The sequence below is a fragment of the Schistocerca gregaria genome, chromosome 6, assembly GCF_023897955.1.
Source record: "Schistocerca gregaria isolate iqSchGreg1 chromosome 6, iqSchGreg1.2, whole genome shotgun sequence".
Classification (NCBI taxonomy): domain Eukaryota; kingdom Metazoa; phylum Arthropoda; class Insecta; order Orthoptera; family Acrididae; genus Schistocerca; species Schistocerca gregaria.
Genome location: NC_064925.1, coordinates 374,172,774 through 374,198,609, shown reverse-complemented (window position 1 = coordinate 374,198,609; position 25,836 = coordinate 374,172,774). Strand labels below are relative to the sequence as shown.

Below are 25,836 nucleotides of genomic sequence, written 5' to 3'. Positions count from 1 at the left end.
CCCATTTTGAGAAGTAGATATACACTTGGGCCTAGCTTCTTTGACAGGTACGTGGAGTGTCTAATTGAGGGCGACATCTAGATACACTATGTGATCAGAAGTATACGGACACCTGGCTGAAAATCACTTAAAAGTTCGTGGCGCCCTCCATCGGTAATGCTGGAATTAAATATGGTGTTGGCCCACCCTTAGCCTCGATTTTACAGCTTCCACTCTCGCAGGCATACGTTCAATCAGGTGCTGGAATGTTTCTTGGAGAATGACAGCCCATTCTTCGCGGAATGCTGCATTGAGGAGAGGTATCGACGTCGGTCGGTGAGGCCCGGCACGAAGTCGGCGTTCCAAAACGTCCCAAAGGTCTACTATACGATTAAGGTCAGGATTCTGTACAGGCCAGTCCGTTACAGGGATGTTATTGTCGTGCAACCATTCTGCCAAAGGCCGTGCATTATGAACAAGTGCCCGATCGTGTTGAAAGATGCAATCGCCAACACCGAATTGCTCTTCAACAGCAAAAAGGCGCTTAAAACTTCAATGTAGGCCTGTGCCTATGTTATTCAAAACAACAAGGGGTGCAAGCCCCCTCCATGAAAAACACGACCACACCATAATACCACCGTCTCCGAATTTTACTGTTGGCACTACACACCCTGGCAGATGACGTTCACCGGGCGGTTGCCATACCTACACCCTGCCATCGGATAGCCACATTATGTACCGTGATTCGTCACTCCAGACGACGTTTTTCCTCTGCTCAATCGTCCAATGTTTACGCTCCGTGCCCCAAGAGCGGCGTCGTTTGGCATTTACCGGTGTGCTGTGTGACTTACGAGCTGCCACTCGAGCATGAATTCCAATTTTCCTCACCTCCCTCCTAACTGTCATAGTATTTGCAGTGGATCCTGATGCAGTTTGGAACTCCTGTCTCATGGTCTATATAGATGTCTGCTATTACAAATTACGACCCCCTACAACTGTCAGAAGTGTCTGTCAATCCACAGACGAGGTAGGCATGTACGCTTTTGTGCTGCACGTGTCCCTTAACGTTTCCCCTTCACTATCACATAGGTAACAGTGGAACTAGGGATGTTTAGGAGTGTGGAAATCTCACGTACAGACGTATGAAACAAGTGACACCCTATCACCTGACCACATTCGAAGTCCGTGAGTTCCGCGGAGCACCCCATTCTGCTTTCTCACAATCTCTAATGACTACTGAGGTCGCTGATATGGAGTACCAGGCAGTAGGGGGCAGCACAATGCACCTAATATGAAAAACGTATTTTTTGGGGGTGTTCGGATACTTTTGATCACATAGTATATATAGGAACGCATTTATGGGGACTTCGACCCTATCAAACAACACCTGTGTTCTCCTTTATACTTCGTTATGGACATGAAACGCTATTGCATCTGTTGTACTTGGGCCGTGTTACAGTCTCAGTTCGTAAAAATATTCTTTCAGTATGGAGAGCTCATTGAAGACTTATTTTCACAATTATTGATATCTTTCTCCTCACACATTAATGCCAGGTCGTATGCATACTAGCTGGTAGCTGGGATTTCATGGACTCAGGAATCATAGATGTCAGACGGATTCTTGTGGCAGTTTATCCTGCAGTGAATTTTGCTGCCGCGTTTTCTCCTAGTATTCTCGTGATTCGACGGCGGCTGAGCCACGAATTGTCAAACATTAATAATTTTTTATTTGTGAAACTGACGTCTATTATTTCGGAAATCATTCATTTAATTGATGTGTATAAGGTTAATATACTGACACAGAATTTAACATCTTTTCGTTCATGAGGGCCCGAGTTCGATTCCCGGCAGCGTGAAGGTAGTTGAGAGTACTTCCTCAACGTTCTTATAGTCAGTGAAACGCATGTCGCCGAAGTGTGGTCAACTACTGGTTAAAATATGATAGGCGAAGTCTAAGAAAGATATACCAGCTCAATTCATACCATAAGGTTATTTCATTGTCATTCATATAATATGTGTTCATAGACATGACTGCGAGAATGTTTCATTTCATGAGTTCAGTATAAGCCACAAGCTTTGTATTTTCAGCTTCATGACTAATATTTGGATACTATACAAGGTGTATGAAAAAGAATCATCCGATTAATTCATAAATTTCAGGCGTATTATAGTACTCGAGAGTTCTAGCATCGCGTTTTAGTACCTGAATAGTGTAAAATCGCGTAGTCTCTTTACGCCGCCAAGCAGTGTGTCAGCAGTGCGCAAGTAGCAGCATTACTGCATTTACTAGGCACTCTTGTAATTTAAAAACCGTTTAAATTTTGTGTCGAATTATTTGTGCTCTCTGTAGTTAATTCAGACGTTCTTTGCACAACAGTTTTTAACATGGATAGGGACTGCAACTGCTGTGTTCGGATGCAGGCTGAGTTGGCATCCCTTCGTTCCCAGCTTCAGGCAGTGTTGGCTTCAGTCACACAGCTTGAGGCTGTTGCCAATGGGCATCACTGTGGGGGTCTGTATGGGGGTTTGTCGGGGACGGCCAGCTCGTCCCACGCATCCCCCAATTGGACTACGACTGTGGCTGCCCGGGATACTGCCCACAGTGAGGCTGATCTCTCACCTGTGGTAGAGTGGGAGGTCGTCTCGAGGTGTGGCAGGGGTGAAAGACATTCCGGAGGGCTGAACGGAAGGCCTCTCCAGTTTGTCTGACGAACCGGTTTCAGGCTCTGTCTCCGGCTGATACTGATGTTCGGCCTGAGATGTCTGCTTGTCCTTTTCCAGAGGTTGCCCCTCAGTCTGCAAGATCCCGGCAGTCGCAGAGGGTGGGCTTACTGGTAGTTGGGAGCTCCAATGTCAGGCGCATAATGGGGACCCTTAGGGATATGGCAGCAAGAGAGGGGAAGAAAACCAATGTGCACTTCGTGTGCATACCGGGGGGAGTCATTCCAGATGTGGAAAGGGTCCTTCCGGTTGCCATGAAGGGTACAGGGTGCACCCATCTGCGGGTGGTCGCTCATGTCGGCACCAATGATGTGTGTCGTTATGGATCGGAGGAAATCCTCTCTGGCTTCCGGCGGCTATCTGATTTGGCGAATACTGCCAGTCTCGCTAGCGGGATGAAAGCAGAGCTCACCATCTGCAGCATCGTCGAAAGGACTGACTGCAGTCCTTTGGTACAGAGCTGAGTGGAGGGTCTGAATCAGAGGCTGAGACGGTTCTGCGACCATGTGGGCTGCAGATTCCTCGACTTGCGCCAAAGGGTGGTGGGATTTCTGGTTCCGCTGGATAGGTCAGGAATCCACTACACGCAGCAAGCGTCTACACGGGTAGCAGGGGCTGTGTGGCGTGGACTGGGCGGTTTCTTAGGTTAGATGGCCTCGGGCAAGTACAGAAAGTGCAACAGCTTCAAAGGGTGCGGGGCAAAGTCAGGACATGCAGGGACCAAGCAGCAATCGGTATTGTAATTGTAAACTGTCGAAGCTGCATTGGTAAAGTACCGGAACTTCAAGCGCTGATAGAAAGCACCGAAGCTGAAATCGTTATAGGTACAGAAAGCTGGCTGAAGCCAGAGATAAATTCAGCCGAAGTTTTTAGAAAGGCACAGACGGTGTTTAGAAAGGATAGATTGCATGCAACCGGTGGTGGCGTGTTTTTCGCTGTTAGTAGTAGATTATCCTGTAGTGAAGTAGAAGTGGATAGTTCCTGCGAAATATTATGGGTGGAGGTTACAGTCAACAACCGAGCTAGGTTAATAATTGGCTTCTTTTACCGACCTCCCGATTCAGCATCATTAGTGGCTGAACAGCTGCGAGAAAATTTGGAATACATTTCACATAAATTTTCTCAGCATATTACAGTCTTAGGGGGAGATTTCAGTTTACCAGATATAGCCTGAGATACTCAGATGTTTAGGACGGGTGGTAGGGACAGAGCATCGAGTGACATTATGCTGAGTGCACTACCCGAAAATTACCTCGAGCAATTAAACAGAGAACCGACTCGTGGAGATAACATCTTGGACCTACTCATAACAAACAGACCCGAACTTTTCGACTCTGTAAGTGCGGAACAGGGAATCAGTGATCATAAGGCCGTTGCAGCATCCCTGAATATGGAAGTTAATAGGAATATAAAAAAAGGGAGGAAGGTTTATCTGTTTAGCAAGAGTAATAGAAGGCACATTTCAGACTACCTAACAGATCAAAACGAAAATTTCTGTTCCGACACTGGCAATGTTGAGTGTTTATGGAAAAGTTTAAGGCAACTGCAAAATGCGTTTTAGACAGGTACGTGCCGAGTAAAACTGTGAGGGACGGGAAAAACCCACCGTGGTTCAACAACAAAGTTATGAAACTACTGCGGAAGCAAAGAGAGCTTCACTCCAAGTTTAAACGCAGCCAAAACCTCTCAGACAAACAGAACCTAAACGATGTCAAAGTTAGCGTAAGGAGGGCTATGCGTGAAGCGTTCAGTGAATTCGAAAGTAAAATTCTAAGTACCGACTTGACAGAAGTCCTAGGAATTTCTGGTCTTACGTTAAATCAGTAAGTTGCTGAAAACAGCATATCCAGACATTCCGGGATGATGATGGCTTTGAAACAGAGGATGACACGCGTAAAGCTGAAATACTAAACATCTTTTTCCAAAGCTGTTTCACAGAGGAAGACCGCACTGCAGTTCATTCTCTAAATCCTCGCACAAATGAAAAAATGGCTGAAATCGAAATAAGTGTCCAAGGAATAGAAAAGCAACTGAAATCACTCAACAGAGGAAAGTCCACTGGACCTGACGGCATACCAATTCGATTGTACACAGAGTACGCGAAAAAACTTGCCCCCCTTCTAACAGCCGTGTACCGCAAGTCTCTCGAGGAACGGAAGGTTCCAAATGATTGGAAAAGAGCACAGGTAGTCCCAGTCTTCAAAAAGGGTCGTCGAGCAGATGCGCAAAACTATAGACCTACATCTCTGACGTCGATCTGTTGTAGAATTTTAGAACATGGTTTTTGCTCGAGTATCATGTCGTTTTTGGAAACCCAGAATCTACTCTGTAGGAATCAACATGGATTCCGGAAACAGCGATCGTGTGAGACCGAACTGGCTTTAATAGTTCATGAGACCCAGAAATTATTAGATACAGGCTCCCAGGTAGATGATATTTTCCTAGACTTCCGGAAGGCTTTCGATACAGTTCCGCACTGTCGCCTGATAAACGAAGTAAGAGCCTACGGAATATCAGACCAGCTGTGTGGCTGGATTGAAGAGTTTTTAGCAAACAGAACACAGCATGTTGTTATCAATGGAGAGACGTCTACAGACGTTAAAGTAACCTCTGGCGTGCCACAGGGGAGTGTTATGGGACCATTGCTTTTCACAATATATATAAATGACCTAGTAGATAGTGTCGGAAGTTCCATGCGGCTTTTCGCGGATGATGCTGTAGTATACAGAGAAGTTGCAGCATTAGAAAATTGTAGCGAAATGCAGGAAGATCTGCAGCGGATAGGCACTTGGTGTAGGGAGTGGCAACTGACCCTTAACATAAACAAATGTAATGTATTGCGAATACATAGAAAGAAGGGTCCTTTATTGTATAATTATATGATAGCGGAACAAACACTGGTGGCAGTTACTTCTGTTAAATATCTGGGAGTATGCGTGCGGAACGATTTGAAATGGAATGATCATATAAAATTAATTATTGGTAAGGGGGGTACCAGGTTGAGATACATTGGGAGAGTTCTTAGAAAATGTAGTCCATCAACAAAGGAGGTGGCTTACAAAACACTCGTTCGACCTATACTTGAGTATTGCTCATCGGTGTGGGATCCGTACCAGATCGGGTTGACGGAGGAGATAGAGAAGATCCAAAGAAGAGTGGCGCGTTTCGTCACAGGGTTATTTGGTAACCGTGATAGCGTTACGGAGATGTTTAGCAAACTCAAGTGGCAGACTCTGCAAGAGAGGCGCTCTGCATCGCGGTGTATCTTGCTCGCCCGGTTTAGAGAGGGTGCGTTTCTGGATGAGGTATCGAATATACTGCTTCCCCCTACTTATACCGCCCGTGGAGATCACGAATGTAAAATTAGAGAGATTCGAGCGCGCACGGAGGCTTTCAGACAGTCGTTCTTCCCGCGAACCATACGCGACTGGAACAGAAAAGGGAGGTAATGACAGTGGCACGTAAAGTGCACTCCGGCACACACCGTTGGGTGACTTGCGGAGTATGAATGTAGATGTAGATGTAGATTTAAAATAGTCATAAGTATTATTTGAGAATGTATCAAAAAGAATCATCCTATTTAAAAAGATCTTAAGTGTTATATTGGTGAGATATGTGCGTGAACAGCATACTGTTGGGAAGAGGAAACTCTCAAGTTTTATATGGTTCTCGCTAGGTAGTAGCAGTGTGCGCCCACTTAAGTTCTACTAAAAATGTTGTCGGGACAACAGAAAGCGTTTTGTGTTTTACGTTTTGCACAGTGCGCGTCAGTTATGACCATTTAGTGTGACTTTCTTACTGGGTATGGTGTGGATCCTCCTACGGCACAGAGCATTAGACGTTGGCATGAACAATTCTGAGAAACAGGTTGTTTGTGTACAGGCAAATGTCTGACACAGACGTGGAACACATCCACCATAGTTTCACAAAGAATCCACAGAAATCAGATCGCTGTGTAGCTCGACAGCTCAACGTGCCCCCGATGTCCGCCTGGCGTACGTAGCGTCGACGTTTCCACATGAAAGCACAAAAAATTCAGCTACTGCAAGCTTTTCGTGCAGGTGACAAACAACAACGTGTGGAATTCTGTAATTTCGTTCTTGGGTAGATGGAGAATGACAGTTTTCTTCCACGCTTAGTGTTCAATGTCGAGGCAATATTCAGTTTAAATGGAAAGGTGAGCCGTCATAATGCGAGGATATGGGGTACGGAAGAACCACATGAAGTTGTACAATGTGAGAGGGACTCTCCAAAATTTAATGTGTTTCTTGCGATTTAACTTGAAAAGGTGTTTGGTTCATTTTTCTTTGCCGGAGCACCGTTACAGGAAGCACATATCTCGATATGCTCGTGAATTTTCGTTTCCCACAGTTGGAGACTGATTCAAACGACTTCATTTACCAACAGGATGGGGCGTGCGCGGGAAGTTGTAATTCAAAGGATTGCTGAACGGTGGATCGGTCGCACTGGACCAAACGATTCAGCCTTACATTACTGTATGTAATTATTTCTTGTGGGGGTTTATAATAGACTGTTCATGTGCCTCCGTTACCAACAACAATGAATGAACTGAGGCATCGCATAACAGCAGCTGTGGAAGCCGAAACTCACGACATGCTCGCTGCAGTGTGAGAACAATTTGAATACCGGACTGATATATGCCGAACACCTCAACGGGAGCATATTGAACACATATGAAAAGGTACGAAAAAAAACTTTTTAAGTTTCCGGTTCATCAAAACCAAATGCACTGTACATGTTTATCAGCTTCAGAAATACAGACATGGTAAATCGTATGGCTCTTTTTGATACGCCATATAGAATTCAGCAGGCATGGGATGAATATATTAAGCGTTTAATGTTTCTATTCCTTATTTGTTTGTTTCCACAAGGAAGGAAACACAGTGAACCGCTGGCTGTTCTGTCTCCCCCCCCCCCCCCCCCCCTCTCGAGTTATTTTCCTTGGATGGAGCTTTACAGCTGAACAATAAGGTATTTCGCCAGTTTCAGTATTAATTAATTGATTATTTTATGGGTATACATGCCTAGCGCATGTGAAAGGATCCGTTGCTCTGGAAGTTTTAAGTAAACTACTTGTACGTTAGTTCAATAGTTCGGAGGTTTCTGTATAATATGCCTTACTGTCTACACCTTCGCACCGCAGTGTACATCCAAATCTACATATGTACTCCGAAAGTATCCATGCAGTGGAAGGCGGAGGATACTTTCTCTCATTGCTAATCATTCACTCCCCTGATCCAGCCGCGAAAGGAGCGAGGGAAAAATGATTTCACTATCGTAAATTACAATATGGCGGACAAAAGCGTCGAACATGTAGTTATCTTGCTTGTCTAGCTCTCAAGACATAATTATCGCTTGTATTCGGTAACATTGGAACGAGGATAAGAGATGACTTAGAAAACTTTGAAAGTCGTGTACACAGCGTCCATTGATTAATATGATCGCTAAAGCAGAGACGGTTGCTAATGCAAAATTCCAACATTCTACTCAAGTGATATTACAGTAACACGTACCTATTGCAAAAATCAGTATGTTTAGTGATTAATACACATTCTCTTTCGTAAATTTTTGAGTTTTATTTTGTAAAAAATATTACTTCGTTTTCTCCATCCCTCACACTTCCACGAAAGTAATATGCTTCATGATGCTCTACCTGTGATACAGTTACTTGACTCTTCTAGGAACATATGTTCCCGGAATTTTAACAGTAAACCACACCTGAAGCGAAAGCCTGTCTGGTAAGGTCTGGTGCTCGAGAATTTGTCCGTGATGCTTTCGCATTTGCTAAATTAATAGCTACGGTAACGCTCTGTTCTATTTTTCGATTTCCTCTGATTTCTTCGTCAATCATATCGAGTGCGTGTCCTAGGTTGGCGATTAATATTAAAGTATCCACAGAATGAAGGTTTTGCAAACTACCGTAAAATGGAAAAATGGATCGAAATTTGAAGTTCCTTTAAGAAATGGTGGTCTAAGAGTTTAATGAGAATCTGCAGAACATCAGTTGGTATTTTACATTTATGATCTTTCAGATACCACTAGCATTATATTTTTACAGAACATCATTACCACCATACAAATTTTTATCTGATCCGCTTCACCCTACTGCTAGGGGCAAAGTGTATCACCTAAATATTTTCATAATTATACAGCTGTACCTCATTCAAGGCGCAAAGCAGGTCACTGTAAGATGTCGAGAAGAAGGAAAGCTATATATGTAAATAAGAAATTCCTTTAACATTAAAATTACCATTGAAAATACAGTTAGATGGCCAATAATTTTAAGAGTTGTAAAACAAACCCAACAACTCAAATGGCTCTGAGCACTATGGGACTTAACATCTATGGTCATCAGTCCCCTAGAACTTAGAACTACTTAAACATAACTAACCTAAGGACATCACACAACAACATAATAATGGTATAGCATCATATAAGGGAATCCTATCCACCCTACGTTGTTCATATTAATGTGTATGACATTATATCTGCCGCTTCTCAGATCTTTCACCTTTACTTTACAAATAATATTTGAGTTGGAAATCGAGTGTCGACAACATAACAATTCACAAATAGTGCTTCTTCGCTTCTTTTTTCCTAAAAAATCGATTGAATCAGTATCTTTATCTGCCCCCAAAATTTCTGTCTCTTTTGCTTTTTTCATAACAGAAGGAAACGAGGACATGGTATCCTTTGTCAAAATGAATTTCCGAAGCTTTTCGCAAAGTTATTCCACTGTTCTTTACTTTTCTCACTGCTTCACGCAGATAAGCTTCAATATAAAGTCTTTTTTTCTTCTGTTCCTTGCTTCATTATGTATTTTCGAGGCATGATCTAGTTTACCCTTAACATGACAAAAAATTTTGTTTGGGACAATAACGAAAAGGAACTGAACTAAAAAAAGGAACTCCACATACACTGCAGGTACTGCCTTGCTTTGTTCCAATTCAGCTGAAAAATAGATGCAGCCTTTCACCTGTGGGCACTGCGACAGAGTGTTTTCGTGGAAATCACATAGCTTTAAAGGCACCTTTGTAACAATTGCTGATTTTTGCCACAGTTTTCCTTTCTTGCATTTGTTATGACACAGATAACTAACATTCAACTCACAGCTTTCTAAATACGTCTCAGTGTTTGTGTTTCTCTCACCTGTCACCCAGACGACAGTGATATAGTACACTAATGCGTCTTTGATCCGCTTTACCCGTTGTGACCTCCTGTACTCCATTTTTACCCGGCACTGTAAAAGAGTTATAAAACTTTTAAACTGTAAAATAAAAAACGATTATTTTAAAAAGATATGCGAAATTCTAAACTATAATGGATTATAGGTCTTCTATCTAACTTTAAACCTACAATTAGACTTGGGACATAGCTCACGCTTTTATAACAAAAAAAAAAAAAAAAAAAAAAAAACAACATTGTTTCTGTTCACCATGCAGAGAGGAGTGAATAGAAACAGCAGCGTTAATCTTACTATTTTTTCTGTTTATTGCTCTTAATGGTGAACAGAAACATGCCAGTATCTTTTTTTGGATCTAGGAGAATGAGAAACAAAATTGATCTCGTTCAACAAAGTTTTATTCAACACTGAAACTAAAAGCATTGTATGAATTGTGTTATTGTAATATTTTCCAAAAACATCACTAAATCTGTAATTACTGTATTATAACATTAAATTAATGAACTTGGTTTGTTTGTTAATAAATGAAGTCAGGGATCCCATGTTTAAAAATGATGTCTTTGAATCTTCAAGTCGTGTAGCCAGAAGCTATAAAGAGCTTTCGAACAACACCTCCTTGACTAAAAAGTGCTTCATCACCTCTAAAAGTGTTAAATGGGCTTTGACGGTTTTTACTCAAACAAACATGTGCATAAGCTTTGCCTAATAAATAATAAATTTTATGTCTATACAGTCTAGGTAACTGCTTAGTTTCTCCAAATAATTTAATCGCAGCATAATCTCCTGCGTTCACAACAGTGGCAACTGATTCTTTATGTCCATCATATTCTTGGTCTGCTTCTAAAGGAACACTGAAGAATTCACTTTCTATCCCCAACCCCACCCCCCGCCATAACGGGCGCTTATAATTAAACTGACGCTATTCCAAGAGTTACAGTGCGGGCTATATACGTCATAGGACGCAGAAACATTGTTGGTATGTCCATTAATCGGTGCCCTCGCGGAGCATGATGAAAAAAAATCGTTGTTCCACTTTCTGCCACCAGATGAAAGAATGGTAATGTAAGCAGTCAAAACGTGATGTGTCTGCAGGAAAGTGGGAGAAACGACCGAACATTTGATAACCGTGGCTCTGGCACGATTATTAGGATATGGTCACAAGTTACAACATGTGTTCAGCATAGGCTCTCGATTCAAGAACTTTGCACGGAAGACAGTTGCTCAGAGCATATCTGGTGTCATCAGAGTAATACGTTGTCGTACATTACTTTTCATCTGAGGAAGAGTTCGGATTCAACCCTGATAGACACGATCTTTCAGGTGTCACCACAACCAAAAGTGATATGGATTTAGGTTGGCGGATCTGGAAGGTCAGACATCTTGATTTTGCCCAGAGATAATGCGGTCGGTAACAAAGGATTCTCGAAGCAAATCTTTCATCTGGCAAGTGGCATGTGATGGTGCCACATCTTGCGTGAAATTAGTGGTACGGACAAAGTTGCGTTCCTGCAGAACTGCAGTCACATGTTTCGCAAGGAGGTCCTTGTAACATGCTGATGTCACTGGCCTGCAACGTGTCTTTTCCTCAAAGGAAAACGGACCAAGACTGAAGGAGCTTGTGAAACTACCCTACAAGTCACATAAGCTGAGTGCAGTTAATGGTCCTGCACAACATGCAGCGAGTGGAACACCATATGTGACAGTTCTGTGCATTCAAGGTAGCGTACAGAGTAAAATGTGCCTCGTCCCTCCAAAGAATATTCCCTGGCCACTTGGCATTCATTTCCATGTGAGCCAGAAAACGAGTGGCAAAGTCACAGCTTTCTAGTTTATCTTGGGGCTTCATTTGGTGTATATCCTAAATCCAGTAGAGATACGAGACTAAAACGCACCGTAAAATCTTTTGAGCTGTTGACCAGGGAAGAGATAATTTCCGAGACACAGCGTAAGCACTGGCTGCAGAATTTGTAGCATATGCTGCACAGTCGGATGCTGCTACAGCAGCTTCATGAAGAACGGTTGTGGGAGTGATCTTTCTCCCTTTCAGTGATGCAGCACGTATTTTACCTGTTTCTTAAGATTTCTTTATCATTCCATTAATAGTTCTCAGGGTGATAACGAGAGCTAAGGACAAAATTTCCGGTGGTTAATCGTGGATATTGTTGGAGTATTCTGGTGTAAGAGAACCGAGGTCTTCGATGGCTCCTTCAGAGTATTTGTAGGCTACTTCGTTTGGTTTGTTATCGCCATTTATTTTTGTATCTATCTACATAACGGTGCAAATGTCGGCGGTATGCACTGTGTATCTGGTCTGGAAACACATTTGTTCCATCCCCTCAATGTACTTCGCGTTCACAATAGTAATACCCACTTAAATTTTTTCCTCAAGCTTCTATTCAGTAGTACTCGGTTTTGCGAGGATTTTGCTCTTTCCGACAGTCATGGTTGTGCTTATAGATATACAGCAATATGGAAATGTTTTACTGATGAAGCGTTCGCCGATATTCTCCTCGTTGTATCTACTCTCTGGACGCAATGAAAAAGCAGCCAACGCCACTAGGCTGAAACGACGAAAAGCACATCACGGCAACATCACTCAAAAGTTACATTAGCTTATGTTTTGTGTTTTACGTGTGGTGATCGAATATGACAGCCTATTTCACTGGTGGGAAGTCTGACCTGTTCGTGTAACGGTAAAGCATGTGCTTGGAAACTGTAAGGTCGCGGGATTGGATCCCTGACGAGCCGCAGAAATTTTCACGCTGCCTTTAACCTGGCCTTTAGCTCTCAATGATGTGAGGAGTCGCTGTGGAAGACACGGTATTCGGGTTCCATGATACACTGTGGGTCCCCATCCCCAGTAAGATTGCTGGTTAGGTTAGGGATACGTAATTCGCCGAAGTGGCGTCAAAGTCAAATTGAAAAAAACATGCACCAGGCTAGTGAACCATACAGAATTAGCATCACTACTTTTGGGACGGTATTTTCACGGAAGCAAACGTAATTTGGGTAAAAACTGATTAAGCCATTATTACGTTAGTACTCTGTCACGATCAGCAGGAGGCCATGGGTCGCTCACACCAAAATACTGAGCAAATATCCCCGGAAAACCTACTTCATCATGTCAGGTGAGTTCTGGATGATTGTCTATGCCAATGGGCATGGTCATCAGCTTTGCTGTTTCTCCTCGAGGGCTTTGTGTTTGTATACATACCTTCTTGTGATCTAGTGACGCTGTATTATAAGCTGTCCAGTCACTTTAATGTGACCGCCTTCTATGTTCGACGTCAGCTTGCAATAACCATTCACAGATGGGAGGTGGACGCACTAGCAGTGCAAACGTATATAAAGCGAGCCGAGCGGGACGTCCAAAACAGTGGAGTCGTTGTCGTAATCGTAATGTGGAAACGGAGCTATTTATCTTACGTCCGGAAAAGGGCATGATAATTGGATATCGGGCCAAGGGTAGAATCATTTCCGAAACGGCTAGCTTGTGAACTATTCGTTTGCTGTCGTGGTTAAAGAATACCGTGCATGGCAAAATAGCGCTATTCAAACCGGCGCCGAGGCACCTAGTGCACCATGGACTGTAGGTGACAGGGGTGAACGAATGGCTGCGAAGATGTGTACGGGCTAACAGACTTGAAACTATATGGAGATAGTAACTGTTCCGAAAGAGCAGATACCAATGATGATCATGCAGCTTCTCTAGAAAGAAATGATAATTAATCGAAACCCTCAGCTGCCAACAGGTGTTGCTGATGTATCTCAATGGGGACAGCTGAAAATGTGTGCCCCAACCGGAACTCGAACCCGGGATCTCCTGCTTACATGGCAGACGCTCTATCCATCTGAGCCACCGAGGGCACAGATGATAGCGCGACTGCAGGGACGTATCCCTTGCACGCTTCCTGTGAGTGCCACATTCCGAACTGTCCAGAACCTACATTCGTAATGTTCCTAAAAGGGGGCGTGGCTCAGATGGATAGAGCGCCTGCCATGTAAGCAGGAGATCCAGGGTTCGAATCCCGGTCGGGGTACACATTTTCAGCTATCCCCAACGAGGTATATCAACAACACCTGTTGACAGCTAAGGGTTTCCATTAATTATCAAGAGTTTGAATTGCCCTCTCTGTTTATTGATTGGATAGCCACTAAATTGCTATTTATTTATTTAATGGGATAATAATAATTATTAAAAGGTGGCAATTTTATTTAAGCACTGTTTTTACTCTTTCGATTGTTGCGAGTCAGCGATAGTACAATGCTGCTCCCTTTCGAGAATACACATTTTATAAGAATTATTTGGTCCAGGAAACACTTTTGCGATCACGGTTGCGATTTGGACGGTATTCGCGTAATTGTACTGATTAAAAGTTATCGTTTCCGAAAGACGCATGTTCGATTAAAGTTGTGTGCACTTTTGCGCGTATAATCAAAATATTCATAACACGTCGCGCAACAAAAGGAAACATGCGAATCACAACCGTGATCAAACGAAGAAAATATATGATAACACAAATGTTCTTCGTTGTTATTCAGGACAGGCTTAGATTAGACCTTGCAATTTTTAGTTTTAGGAAATCACAAGACGTTACACTTTAGAGATATTTGCTTTGAATAACTTGTATTTACCTTCTCTCTCTCTCCTTTTTCAGCCTTTATACCTTCACATCGATTAAGGAACTTTCCCTTCTCTACCGACCAGTACGAGAACAAAATTCAGACGCAACAAAATGTCTTACATAGAATTATTACATGCTTAACCCTTAACAATCATATACAGTTTCGTAGTACAAACAATGCTAATTTATTCCGTGCCCTAGAGAGTCTTTGATACACTGAGCACAAAAATGAAAATAATAAAATTATAATTACATTTTTAATATCATGAATACTTCTTTAAATCATGAAAATAAGGTTTGACATCGTCGTAATATTAATTTCCATCGTTGTAGCACTACATTGCCCCCTTTGGATGTACAATCAGACTTGTTTGACTGGACATCGAAGCAGGCTTATTTTCCTCGTCTGTTCTTTTAAAGTTCACTGTGTTCTTTGTTTAGCTTTAAGTCTCAGCGATTTTGAGTTACGCTCCCCCATTCGGGCAAAGGACAAAGGGAAAAACACCGGAAAAAACCACGGTGGAGCGAGCACATCTGCATACCCTCTTTTTTAATTTTCAGCATTTGAATATTCACTTCGTATGACAATTAATAATGGTAGAATTTCGTGATAGTGGTGCTGGTGACGACGGCTGACGACTTGGTGTACTGCAACACCGATGTCTCGCCCCATAAGGTAAGTCTGCGATGGACTGCGATGACGTGGCAGGGTGAGGCAAGGGATGACGGATGATGTCGCTGCAGTATGCTGCCCTCACCGACACGTGTGCTCAGCATCCCAGCATACAGTCACATGAAATTCAAACAGCAGTATCAGTTCCTTAAATTAACATCTAAATTACATCATATTTCACGCAATCTTTCACTCAACAAGAAGAATGTGTTTTTTTTTTTTTTGTGAGGTGTTCAACTGTTTGTGAGTTTCTTTATCATGATACAAGTCCATTCGTCCTTCCGACGTAACTGACTATCTGCCATTAAAGGTTCATGTAATTACGTTCCAACATTGATACAGTTCTGAAGTGGGTTTAATGATATAGTCAATAGCAGTTCCCAACACTGTTACGACTCACCATTGTTGCTGACTGATCGATAAAAACACTTGCTCTTGAGTTTTAGCTTGCCTGGAATGTTACGTCCACTCATGTAGTCCCAATAACACTCTGAATACTTGGCATTACTAATCACTCTTAGCACAAAATTTGAAAACGAAATCATGCTAACACAACGCACTCATTGAGCGTCCACTTTTGTGTTAAATGCCACTCTTTCGCCAGTGAAATAAAGTTCGTAAGTTGTAGCACTACAAGTTGCAACTGTTGAGCAGCTGACCGTCAACACGAACCACGGGTCTATAAACCGTGTCTCCTCAAAGACCGTTCCGTGAATGTTTCCGCGTATTGCCCTCCGCTGCAGCTGCTGGTTGATGCCCACATGCAGACTGCTGCCCAACGGCGATGGAGGCTGCAGTTTGAACGTCAGTTCCGCAACTGGACGGCCAGTGAGTGGTGATGGGTGTGGTTTTCAGATGAATCACCTTTTATTCTCCATCCGACAGATGGCCATTGCCGTGTGTAGCGTGAAACGTCTGCAAAAAATCGAGGAGGGAGAGTTATGGTCAGGGGAACGTACCCGCTGCTTTCCGTGGATGATCTCATCATTCTGGAACGCACGTTGAATCAGCACAAGTATATATATATTCTCGGCACGATGGCATCTGCCAGCAGAGCAATGCAACGTGTCACCCAGCTCGCAGTGTAAAGGAGTGAATCGAAGAATACCTAGATCAGTTAACAGCGCTCCCCTGGTCACCAAACTCCCCAGATGTAAACTCAATCGACAGCCTGTAGGGGCACCTAAATCCGGCTCTTTGCGCCATGGATTCTGAATCCAGTAACCTAGTGCAGATTTTTGCCCTGGACCAATGCATCATTCATTCCTGATTCATTCCATTCTTTCTAATATTGATACTTTGTTTGATATTAAAAATACTTAAAGTACTCAGTATTCTTTTCATCGTCTTATAATGTTGCCATGGCTCTTAGATAATGCTATTCAGCTTAATGGTCTATACTGGTTTCACCTTCACAAATGCATGTTCAGTCACATTTTCCTTCAACATCACGATTTCCGCAAAGTTTCGGGTAGGGTGTTACAGATCATTACAAACCTCAAAACGTTTTAAACGTGCAACAAATGTAGTTCCATCCAGTTTACTGTTAGAGAAATTACTGCCATTGCAAGGTCAATATTAGTGAAATTATTACCACTGCGCGAGTTAGATGGCTCTGGATATACGAGCCATGGAGTCTGTTACTCTATCTACTGGCCCACAGCTGCTGCTGATTGTTACATTGTGCTTGTCCGATCTGCCAACGATGTGATCTTCCTACACTTAGGCTATGACGTGTAACTTTCGCTGAATAAGGAAAAAAAATCATATTGTCGACTGAAAGCATTGACACTGACGAGCCAAAACCAATGTCGGATTTAAAAATTTTGCGCCACTAGGCACACCATATTATATGCCCCCCCCCCCCCAAAAAAAAATAATGTTTTAAATAATAACTATTGCCCGATCACTTCACAATTGCCGTTTTCGGTGGGAGCGCTGTGAGCTGTTTCCGTACTTTGCTTTTGGTTGCTCTGAAGGAGCAGTCAACGGCCTAGTCGCGCTCAATCAAAATGTAATATGGTTCCTGAACTGTACTTGGTGTACGCAATAGATAAAACAAACTTAAAACTGCATTGTATCAACACATTCTTCTGTCGAAAGACAACAGAAACGAACACAAGGAAAATAACATTTCTTTTAGCGCCTAAAAATTCAGCAGAGAGTGTAGGAAACAACGGATTCTTTATACATTTACTTCTAATACGTATGTTCTCTTGCACGAAACTGCTGAAAATGAAAATAAAAAAGTTGTGTTACGATCTAAAAATGGTAGCGAACGTGTTATAAATTAGAAATTAATACGAATTTTTACAGAGATGCGTTCAAAATTAAAATTAAACTGTCATTTTACGATCTAATAACTTTAATGTGGAGCAGATAAAAAAAGAGTTTGGTATTAATACGTGAATCTCTAGGAAAGCGTGAGAAATGAAAATGAAATAGAGATTTCTGTGCATGAACTAATAACTAAATACAGACGATCAAACACAGAACTGGATTGGCTATTACATAATTTTGCAGACAAGTGAAGAAAAATGAAATTTCTTTCATAGTCTAATAGTTGACGTGTAAAGAATTAGCGTCTGTGTAGCTGTATGCAGCATAATAAATGTACACCATACTTTATTCCATGTAAGGACTGGACAGTTTTGTACTGCAGCTACTGCTTTCACCGTAGCTTTTTCTAACGGTGCAAGCAAAGCTTTTACTTATTTATCGACAGAACTGAACTACATTATTTATTAACACTTTTTCAACTTAGCGTACTCTCCGATAACGTATATTTCCGTAATAACAATAAATTTCAGCAGACGCCAAGAATACGCATCAGTTGTAATATACTACTATATCACTATGACCTGACTGTACAGAGCCGAGCGGCGTGGTCATTCGGGAATTGTTTAGTGTTGTCAGACGGCTTCGGTGACGTCTGCACGTAAACGAGGTTTAGCTCCGCGTTCTGACACCGGCAGTTGTAAAATAAACAGGTAATACGTTGTTTGTAAATACAATAACTGTGCTCTAAGTTATGATAAAAATCACTTTATAATCTTAAATTTTCAAAAATAAAATGAGCAAATAAACAAACTTACCAGTCAACAATGTTTGCGTCTGGCTTTAACAGCAGAAAACTTGTTGATGATATCTTCATAGTTCAGCCGGTTATCGGTTTGGAGGTCGGCTCCGATGTGAAGAATGGACAAGGTGTTCAATCTCTCCTCAGACAACGTAGAAAGTAGATACGATTTTAGTCTTTTAAGAGTCGAAAACGAGTTTCCTGCTGAACAATTTGTAAGTTTCAGACATAGAAATATTCTAAGAGCAATTTCAACATACGGAAACACAGACTGTAACCTCTCATTTCGTAAAAATTTACTCATTTCGACTGGTATATAACTAATCTCAGAAGATTTCAAAAGTTCCGCGAAACGTACACATTCACTAGGGAAGGAAGGCTCTAAATTTGTATCATATGGTGCCTGGAGTTTTGCTACACGTTCAGCAATATTGTCAGGTGAACTGTTCTTAAGGTTACTGAAAACTGTGAAGGAGACCAACAGTGTTCTATAACTTTCCTTCCTCCTCAGTAATTTGGCATAAAAGTTGTCGAGTACTGGGAGAAATGTTTCGACTCCAAATATTTCCCTTCCAGTCAGAAGAACTTCTGCACAGTCCGCTTCTTCATCATGAAGCTCGCGTTTTCGTGATCTTTTATAGGTGCATTAATAGTCTATGTCAGTCACAATATCCATGGATTTATTTTCATAATTGTCGAACATGCCACGAATAGATGCAAGAAATCCTACAAGTGATTCAAATAATTCATGCACTATCTTAGTATCAGTATTTACACTTTCCAATTTTAGATTTAAACTAGTAAATCTCTGAGTATGCCCTTTCAAACTGTCATCATGAATACTGTTTGTAGTCTGATGAGATGATTCAATAAAGCTGAAGCCTTACTTCGCACAAGTGGTTTTACAATCGTATTATTGGCAATATGTATGAGGGCATTGTTAACGTCCTCCCAGTTTTCATATTGACTTAGACACGCTTCCTCTCTTGCTCACCAATGTGTTTTTGATAAACTTTTTACCGTTTTGCTTCCTGGTTTCATGAAAAAAAGAGAGTTTATTCCAGTGCTGTATACAATCAGAGAAAAAATTATAAAGGTTTTCCACTACATTGCCGACTAAATTCAAAGAATGTGCAGGACAAGACAATAATGCGTTTTCGGATTTCGTTCTTTAATGCATGCCTGCAAACCAGTGTATGTTCCTGACATATTGCTTGCATTGTCATATGACTGGCCTCTACAGTGAGTAATATCAATGGAATTTGTCGACAGGACTTTTCAGTACTGCCTCAGCTAAGTTTTCTGAGTTGTGTCCCAGGTTTGGTAAAAACAGAAGGAAACGATCAACAAGTTCACCAATCTCGTTCACATATCTTGATATGAAATATAATCGATCAATATGTGAAATGTCCACAGTAGATTCTGTTATTACAGAGGAATGTTTTGCCTGTTTTATTCCACTTATGATAAATCTTTTTATTCGTTCAGGAAGAAGTTCTGTTATTCCATCACAGATTGTTGAAGGAAGATAACTTGCATGTCTCTGACCTGGATTAAGTTCAATACATATCATAAATTGGCCATTACGTACTGAATGGCGTATTTCAACGTGTCCAGGTAGGGGAAGTCGACGACTTGTTAGCTTCTTCACTACTGCAAACACCGTTTTCAACACACTGCACCAGTACGTTTTTTCTGTCTCAGCACATGGCTCGAAATGGATATCTTCTAGTATTTTTGTGTTCAAGTGAATCATCATGAGATAAAATATTAGAAATATTTTACCAATCTGCAATATAATTAGTATCAATGGTGGCCTCACCTCAAAACAATTTACATGGTGCACAAAAAAACAGTGCTACAGGAGTATACCTGAAAATCACGCAAATTTGATTCACCATTTAAAAGTTTACGGTAAAATAAATTTTGTTCAGATATCTGGTTTTAACACCTACTGATCTTCTTGAATTAGAAAAATCACCGTTACAATTTTTGATAAATGTCACGTTGCAAGAGAATGTCGATTGTTGATTCATTGACAGACCATTCCGTAGGATCATCACTAACATGGTTATTTCTTTTTGTAATGTCTGACTCGACGCTCATTTTTTCGTATAACGCGAAATCAGGCAAATTTGCTTTTCTTCATTTTTGACGTTTGTTTTGTCTGTATTTACTTCTTTTACAAAAGCTCCAGTGGCAGATATATCATCCGAACCACTTGAAGTCGAATTAGCAACATTTTTTGCGAAAACTTTATCTACTCTTCCAAGCGTTTTTAGAACATTGGCGTCTCGTTCTCGCCTTTCCTTCAATAATTTCCGAATTATCGCCCCACTTAATTTTGCACATTTATACTGTTACTCATGTTAAGGCACTTACAAAGTTGTCAACCAACAGTCAAAACAAACTAAAAAAGTGTAAAAGGAAAGAAAGAAAGTTCCAATCGTACTACGCCACACATGAGCACAAAGCTTTTTGCTTTAAACACGGCACACGAGCTTAAAGATTTTTCCTTTAAACGCGGAGAGATGAACTGACGAACGAGGATTATTCGACGTAACGGTGCTATTAAAGAACGATAATGCAGAATAATTTAATTTCATTGTCGTTTGTTTCTCTGTTGTTAGTGAACAGTAGAAGCGCACCTGCCGGCTGGAATTAGTCTCGTACAGGAAACGGGAGAGTCCCTTTTTTGGCTCCTGTTTACCGCGTCGCCGGAATTTTAGTTGGGATGCAAATATGTTCTGAATATTCTTAACACTGTCTTTCTAATTTAAAAGCAAATAATTTTTGTAATTTTTTGCAGTGTTGTGTGCTGGATCAACTCGCATCCAACTTATGCTTATAACATTTAGCGGTTTCTGTGGGTAGAGAAAACGGACTCCAAAGTTTAAGTAGTGTTGTTGGCAGTTGACGCGGTGTGTTGTCACTTGTGTGAACACTGCTATTACGTCTACACGCAAATGCAGCTTTTGTTATAACATGAAATAAAAATAACCTTTCTTCGAAGAAAAAACTTAGTTAACATGTTTAATATAAAATTTGTATTTCCACGTACTATTGGATTGCACAGAGTGGGAACTTTGATATCGTGCAGGCTGCAGCACAATAAATGAGAGAAACAAAAGTTGGTTTGTCTTTGTGTTTTTGCCAAAAAAGTAACTAACTGAATAAATAAATAAAATTTTTAAACTGTTGTGAAGTGTATTTCACAAATTATTAGATATTCTGCTTATGTTCTTTGTGTATAAACATGTGTTTAAAAATGTAAAACATTCTCAGTATCAACATGTTTTGTTAAACGAGTGTCATTAAATTAGAGCTGAGATATTGAAGACCACAGAGTTTTCACATTAATTACTGTAATGGAGGGTTGACTTGATACTTCCCCGTAATTTCGACAAGAAAGGTAAGTAGAGTCTGGTTTTACATACTCAGGCCCACACATCTTACAGTATTTAAGAAACTGCTGATTATTTTATCACAGCTTTTCAGAGGTCCTTCTATTGTCATGGGGAAAATATGATACGGTCAAGTAGAAGCCGAGAACGTTCTCAGAGTAATAACGTTTCAAACATTGTATTGTAGATTGTCGTCCTGAGAGCTTGCTTCAAAATATTTTGAACAGTCATGAAGATGATACGAGACAGAAACCCAATGTTGAATTTCCATTCAGTCATAAAGTAAACTATGTATATTTCCAAGCTTTTGTTGTCGAATTTCGTTCTTAAGGCTTACTTAAACTAGCAAGCTGTTGACAATATTAAAAAAATTTTGTCGTTTGGAAGCACAGTTATTTTAAAACTTGTTGTCACTGGGGTCTTAGCCACACCAGTGAGAAGATAGCAGCCGGCTGCCTGCGGCTCACACCAAGTGGTACTGAGTCAGCAGGGATGCCAACTGCTGGCATCCTGATGATGCCGCAACTCCACTGGCCTACAAGGCTGACTCATAGCAGTGAATGCATGGGTCACTGAGGCAGCCATTCCGCGCCAAGCCGCTTCACAGACAGCAAAGTGGTGTCCTCAGCATTGTGGGTCCCAGTGATGCAGATCGAGATTCACAGGGACACTATAGTTGCAAATAATAAATCACTTGGAAAGCTTGGACAAGTCTTAATATGGTGCCTTCTACGTCTTCTCGCTACATTTGATGTTGCTGTTAAATTTGGTGGCAGAACTTTCCACTACAAACAGAAGCATTGGAGCACCCTGCATACAAGATTTTCACAGAGATTTTTACTATCGAAATTTCGAAAGAGTGCGAATCGGGTAAAACATAAATTCCTCTCACACAAGGTGAAAATCACAAATTTTAGGACTAATTTGGAGGTTTATCGACAAAAGCATTTCTCCCACATGCCCTTAATGAATACAACAGGAGAGGGGGCGAAAAAAATAGTTGTGTCAAAAGTATCCTCCGCCACGCACTGTAAAGTGGCTTGCGATGTTCTAGACGTAGATTTAGACTCATGATGAACTGGCTGGATGAAATTTGGCAGTCGCAGAATAAGTTGTTTTTGAAAAAGTTGCTTCGCATGAGAGGACCTAGGCACACATCTCTCACTAATAATAATTTTAAAAAAATTTAATCTGTAACTTAAAAACGTGAAATGACCCTTTATGTAGCTCTGGTGTTTATAAAAACACTTGCGATAGTTGCTCGAAGCTTTACATCAGATAAACCGTTAGGGCTTTTAAGGTAAGATACAATGTAAATTTGCTAGTGAAGAAAGGTACGAATCTTCATAATTCCATTTTCTCGGCATAGGCCTCCACTGCACGTGCCTTGGTGTCTTTCCGCGCTGGGTGGACGCACCTTCCTGCAGACTTGGATCACTCGGCGCTGCCTTTCCGGGACTTCCCCTGCTGGCCGACACTGCGTACACCGGGGCTTCCCCTGGCTTTGTGCGCTGCGTACCCCGGTGTCGGAGGCTATAAAAGCCTTCTCCCTCCAACCTCGCCCCACCCCCTTCCACTTCCCCCTTCCCACAGGCAGCGAGCTCCCGTATATTGCAGAGAGAGCAGCACTTCCGCCACGGCTGCCAACATTAAATCCTTTCCCTTTCCTCGCCGCTGCTGCCGCGACAGCGAGGGAAACGGGATTCCGCTTGATGACGTGTTTTCTTCTGTTTTTATTTGCCGACACCCCGAGTAATCCTACCTAATTACTGTGGCAGTGCCCCTTTAAATTAGAACGTACTGTCTCTTGCTCGGTCCTTCTCGCCCCGTAACTTCCCTAACTACCACGCCCAGCGAACTCCTGCAAGAAGCCCTGCTACAGTCTGCGAAACGGCAAAAGGAAGAGGGAGGAGAGCAGATAATGTGAAAGCGTTTGCATCTATTTTGCATTAGCAAGCTAGGGCCAAAGTTACTTCGACCCGTTGCGCAAGTAGTTGCTGAGTTATTCTTCAGAGACTCGCCACTGGTTTAAACACTCGGTAAATGGTGCTGTAGCAAGAATACTTAAGTCACTCTGTTAATGTTCGATTACATGAAGAATCACACAGTTTTAAAAGCTGTCGATTCGACTAAATACCTAGAAATTAAAAACACGAACAATTTAAATTGGAACAATATTATGGTGGAACGGGGGGGGGGGGGGGGGCAGTGTCACGGATGTTCAAATGGTTCAAATGGCTCTGAGCACTATGGGACTTAACATCTGTGATCGTCAGTCCCCTAGAACTTAGAACTACTTAAACCTAACTAACCTAAGGACATCACACACATCCATGCCCGAGGCAGGATTCGAACCTGCGACCGTAGCAGTCTCGCGGTTCCGGACTGAGCGCCTAGAACCGCTAGACCACCGCGGCCGGCTCACGGATGTGATAGGCACGTCTGGGTAACAATCATTAAAATAAAGACTTTTTCGTTGCAGCGAGATCTTTTGACGAAATTTCAATCTGCAACGTGGTGCACGTATATTTATTGACATCATCCTGCATAGTATAAATTATCATTGTAATAAGATAAGAGAAATTAGAGTCGGCAGATGCAGATGTAGATTTACATGCTACCAAATATTTTGCCTCAGTCGATTTTATGCTATTGTTTCAAAAAATTACAGGTGTTTCAGAAATTATTAAACATATCAGCTGTGCATTTTTATTTTCGTTTTCTACATCTGCATCTAAATCTACATGTTTATTTTGCAAACTGCACTTACGTGCCTGGCAGGGAGTTCATCGAACAATCTTCACAATAACGTTCTGTTATTCCACTCTCGAACAGCGTGAGGATAAAACCAAGAACTATATCTTTCCTTGTGAATACTACTTTCCCCTATTTTGTTATGATGATCTTTTATTCCTATGTAGATCGGCAAAATATTTTCGCATTCAGAAGAGAAAATTGATGACTGAAATTTTGTGAGAAGTTAGCGCAGTAACGAGAAACGCATTTGTTGTAATGATGTTCACCCCAAATCGTGTATCATGTTCGTGACACTGTCTCCCGTGCTGCCCAGTTTTGAATTTTCTCGATATACTTCGTTAATCCTATCTGATAAGATCCCACACTGCGCAACAGTAGTCCAAAACAGGTCTGACAAGCGTAGTGCAGGCAGTGTCTTTACTGCAGCTGTTGCCTCATCCAAGTGTTCTGTCAATAAACCATAGTCTTTGGTTCGCCTTGCTCACAACTTTCCTTTATGTTCTCCGCAATTTAAGTTGTTCGTCAGAGTAACTTCTAGATATTTAGATGTATTTATGACCTAGAGATTTGATTCATTTATCGCGTAACCGAAGTTTAACGGACTCCTTTTAGCACCCATGTGGATGACCTCAACTTTTCATTACTAAGGGTCAATAGCCAATTTTCGCACCATACAGATTTCTTATATAATCGTTTAGCAATTAGTTTGGATCAAATGATTACATTACTACACGATAAACGACAGCATCATCTGCAAACAACCTAAAATGACCGCTCAGATTGTCTCCTATCGTTTATGTAGGTAAGGAACGACAGAGAGGTCTATAACACTACGATAGGGAACGCCAGTAGTCACAGCTGTTTTACCAGACGACTTTCCATCAGCTGCTACGAACTGTGATCTCTCCGACAGGAAGTCACGAATCCATTTAGACGACAATTAAGACGATATTCCATAATCATGCAATCTGATTACTAGCCGCTGGAGAGGTACAGTTTCGTAAGACTTCTGTAACTTCACTAATACGGAATCAATTTGAAATCCATTGGCGGTAGCACTAAACACTTCGAGTGAGTGAAGAGGTAGCTGTTTCAATAGACTGTTCTCTTCGAGGTAATTCTTAATGTATAGTTCCAAAATTCTGTTGCGTATCGATGTGATTTAGTGGATTACTCCTATTGCCTTTCTAGAATACTTGTGTGAACTGTTGAATTTTCAAGCCTGTCAGTCAGTCAGTCGTGTGACTAGGGCCCCCCTTCGGGTAGACCGTTTGCAGGGAGCGTCTTTTGATTTAACGCCATTTCGGCGGCTTGCGCGTCGATCGGGATGAAATGATGATGATTAGGACAACACAATACCCAGTCCCTGAGCGGAGAAAAATCTCCGACCCAGC

General features: G+C 41.6%; 1 protein-coding gene and 1 non-coding gene across 2 annotated transcripts in view; one reads left to right on the top strand and one right to left on the bottom strand.

The window, feature by feature from the left end:
* The window catches only part of LOC126278888 (potassium channel subfamily K member 13-like), a 413,218-nt gene that overhangs the window by 82,113 nt on the left and 305,269 nt on the right, over window positions 1-25,836 (top strand). The gene's annotated exons all lie outside the window — the stretch shown is intronic.
* On the bottom strand, window positions 13,697-13,771 carry Trnat-ugu (transfer RNA threonine (anticodon UGU)). The gene has a single exon. It is a non-coding gene; the product is annotated as a tRNA-Thr (tRNA).